The 4,392-nt window shown below is 29.8% G+C and overlaps 1 protein-coding gene across 1 annotated transcript in view; it reads left to right on the top strand.

Annotated features, from left to right (window-relative positions):
- Positions 1-346: 346 nt before the first annotated feature.
- Positions 347-4,392, top strand: part of LOC106872407 (peroxiredoxin-1) — a 33,124-nt gene continuing 29,078 nt past the window's right edge. Inside the window, exon 1 of the mRNA XM_014919404.3 lies at positions 347-440. The gene's annotated coding sequence lies outside the window, so the exon portion shown is untranslated. The remainder of the gene's footprint in view (positions 441-4,392) is intronic.

Below are 4,392 nucleotides of genomic sequence, written 5' to 3'. Positions count from 1 at the left end.
GATGGAGAAAGCTAGAGAAGAAATAATAGAAAGAAAATAATATAGATCGAATAGGAATGAAAAATAATTAGTAAAAGAAATTTAATACAATAGGAAAGCTAAAGAATAAGGAAGGGTAGAAAGCTAGGAGAGAAAAAAATTAGCGAATAAAAATATAGATAAAAAGATGAATAAAAAAATAAAAAATAAAAGTAATTCATTCTGTTAGAAGTTAAATGTAAAATAAATTTCTTTAGCTTTAAAAATACTTAGTCATAGCATATCCGTATTTCGTTTGTGAAGCCAGTAGTACTTTTGTAACAACCCCACTTCTGCCTATATATATATATATCACGTGTCGCACCGAGTGCACATTTGTTAAACCTGTGAGACGTCTCCGTTGCCGGTTAAATTTTCTTACTCAAACTGTTTGCAGACTTCGTCTTACCTCGTTCTCTCAGGTAAAATTCACTTCTATTTTATTATTCCCTATTTGCCATTTTTCTCTCTAAGTTATTGTATTTTATTTATGTATATATGTTTTATATATTGCTGTTAAATTACGCGTTTTTTATTTAAAAAAACAAAAAACTTTCCTATAAGCTCGCTTGTTTGTATTTAATAATTTTACGGAGGCGTCATTGAAAAAGACATAAATTTATAGTTATATAAACCCTGCTCGCTTACGTTGTATTATATAATTTCTCTGTAGAATTCAGAATCCCTTTCATAAAGGGTGAGCATATTTGAAGAAAAAAAATTTTTTTTTTAAAGGCCGCTATTAATTGAATCCAGCTCAGCCAATTTTTTTTCTGCAGGAAAGATAGTTCATTTTTCTTTTCTTTTCTTGCACCGCTTCTCTTTATATTTATTGTATACATGGAAACTCCTCACATGAAGTTTAATAATTTTATAAGAGGAAATGTCAAACTGTGGAATTCATGTCTTTTCAACGAGTATTTATGTAGCTAACCATACTCGAAATCTATTCTGAAAGAGCTGATCCCTTTTTATGACGTCCCTCGGAAGATTCTATACTGAAGGGCCATGTGTCTCGCTCTGGCCCTTTTCTCACATGTCCACTCCTTCCCTTAAAGTCTTTGTCTTGAATCTTTTGTTTATACGCGGCACCTCCCACTCCTACATTAATACGGAACAGTTTCTGTCCTTTAATCCTGTGTTAGTTCTAGGGCTGGAGCTAGTTTTTCATAGCTTTTGGAGGAAAGGGCTGTAGTTAATTATCATGGCTAGTAAATTAATCCTTTACACTCTTCGTATGAACAATGAGAGGATGAGTGTGGGTGCTGTGACATTTGTGCCTTGCTCCTCATTTGTGAAATATTTATTGTATATGCATTTCTTTCAGCTTTCTAAAATTTTTATGTATGAAACCAAACCAGATCTATAAAATTTAATCGCTTATCAAAATAATGTCGAAATCGAGCAGAATTCAGTTTCAGAGAACTTCTTAATTTAGAACCGCGCACTAATTCGATAGATCGGAAGTATCACTTTTCTATCGAGCAAGTACCTGGTTTCAAACCCGCCCATTTTGCATTGCAATATCTTTTTAAAGAAAGGCATGAAGGTCATATAATTATCAGTCATCTCCATCGAAGTGTTCTTGCGGCTCTCAGATACTTATCTTAAAAGTAAAATATTTTAATTTGATCTCCGGCAACAATACTTGCCTGGATGGAAAGTTCTAGATCGCTAACTTCGAACAGCGTGTGAGTTGGGCCGCTTTAGTCCTTTTCTCTTATCTACTTTTCGTCTTTTTTGTTTTTAGGCCATAAAGCTAGCCTTAAATTGTAAAGGAGCACTAGTGTTAAGTTTCTTTTCTCCGATTTTTTTTTAAATCTTAGGTTTTTTTTTATTTATTAGTTTACTTTTTAATAAAGGGTATTCCAATTCCTTTTGAACATCAGACTTAGAATCTGCAAAATAAATAATCAATTGAAATAAAAAGAAAAAAATTGAATTTTTCCTTAAATGAGATTTGAGTGGGGGCTTACAACAGCAGAACATTTTAATTTCGACTGCGTTAGAAATGTATGAAATGGTTGAATTTTCAGAAATAAGGATGAAAATGTAATTACAAATGGAAACAAACCTTTTACAGTTCAAATGCAATCGAAATGTATTTAAATAACAAAATAAATGCAATTACAGCAGCTGTAAATTTCTAATCAGTTTCTGGGTAATTTTAAAACTAAGACAAAAAGAAATATTAGTTGGGCTGATTGAAATAGGATGATAGACGGATAAGAGCCGAGCACGAATATTTATATATCTAATTTTATAAAAAAATGTAATTTTGTAAATGCTGGGATATACCGTGCGCAGTTTTTCTCCTTACCTTGAACTTGTCAACCCTAGGCTGTTACATCTTGCGAGACGGCCTTCATAATTAAGCTTGGAATTGAGTGCAACTCCAGTTTGACTATTTTAAAAGTGATCTGTCGCAATTGGGTTATAATTTTGTGCGTATTTAAGATGAGGATAGAATTTGGCTGCGATTTTTAGTAAGTCGAGTGGGCTCAGTTCCATAGTTAAATAGAACAGAAGTTAGTCGATATTTTTTATTCGAGTAAAATTGGGCATGCCTACGCAAATGGGTCAATATGACTTTCACTCGGGAACAATAAAAAATAATAAACCAGCCTGTGGTGTGTTAAAGAGTGTATGGAAAACGAATATGAAGAAAAAAAATGCGCGCTGACGACCCTGGGGAGGGGACTTTCGGAAAATTCAGAAGATCCGATTTTTCCGTCATAACTTCCGGTAAAATGGATTTTTTTTTTTTTACGGAATCCTACGTTTTAGGTTATGGAGGATCCGATTCGGGAAAAGTTTTCAGAAGACGCATTTTCAAAATTTCAATTACCCCCTCCTCCGTTTTTTTTTTTTTTTTTTTTTTTTTTTTGCGAAGTAAAATAAGATTACAATTCTGAAAAAATAAAAAACTTTATTTTGATCCGTATACTCAAACCGAAATATGGCCCTTTTAGTTTTCATATTCGTTTTCCACACATTTTTTTACACCTATTAGACTTTTTTTTTTCATTTTAGTGACCGGGCGCTGCTGTTATCCTTTTACTAAAACTCATACATTTTTCACATTAAGACAGCGGGATGACTGGGGGATTTGGGGTCGGGGTTTTTCATTAAAAAATTTGAAATGAAAATTTGAATTTATTTTTTCCATATTTTCCCACGTAGATTGATGGGGGAAAAAATTCTTAGTTTAAAAGAAGCTAAAAAAAAAAAAAAAATTCATACGAATTACTTTGTCATATTACTGCGGATAATTACTGTGAAAGAAATCTTTGCAGAAAGGGGAGTAGATTGAACATTGTTATCGCAGTTTTGTGAGATTTGGCTGTTATTTCTAGCATGTGGATAGCCTGCTTGAAGGTCTGAGGGTATAATATTTTGTCATTTGACTGCAGCTATGCTGGAGCACCGCCTTTAGTTGAACAAATCGATCCCAGGATCCCAGGACTTATTCTTTGTAAGCCTAGTACTTATTCTATCGGCCTCTTTTGCTGAACCGCTAAGTTACGGGGACGTAAGCACACCAACATCGATTGTCAAGCGATCGTGTGTGTGTGTGTGTGGGGGGGGGGGGCAAACACCGACACAAACATAAAAATATATACGACGGGCTTCTTTCAGTTTCCGTCTACCAAATCCACCCACAAGGCTTTGGTCTGCCCGATTCTATAGTAGACACTTGCCCAAGTTGCCACGCAGTGGGACTGAACCCGGAACTGTGGTTGGTAAGCTACTTACCACACACCCACTCCTGCGCCTATGTATGTGTGTATATATATATATAATTAAATATATATATATATATATATATATATATATATATATATATATATATATATATATATATATATATATATATATATATATAATATATATATATATATATATATATATATATATATATATATATATATATATATATATATATATATATATATATATATATATATATATATATATATATATATATAATATATATATATATATATATATATAATATATATATATATATATATATATATATATATATATATATATATATATATATATATATATATATATATATATATATATATATATATATATATATATATATATATATATATATATATATATATATATATATATATATATATATATATATATATATATATATATATATATATATATATATATATATAATATATATATATATATATATATATATATATATATATATATATATATATATATATATATATATATATATATATATATATATATATATATATATATATATATAATATATATATATATATATATATATATATATATATATATATATATATATATATATATATATATATATAATATATA

Source organism: Octopus bimaculoides, chromosome 8 (genome assembly GCF_046866305.1).
Source record: "Octopus bimaculoides isolate indiv1 chromosome 8, ASM4686630v1, whole genome shotgun sequence".
In the NCBI taxonomy this organism is placed as follows: domain Eukaryota; kingdom Metazoa; phylum Mollusca; class Cephalopoda; order Octopoda; family Octopodidae; genus Octopus; species Octopus bimaculoides.
Note: the sequence above shows the minus strand (reverse complement) of the source record. Positions and strands in the feature narration are given on the sequence as shown.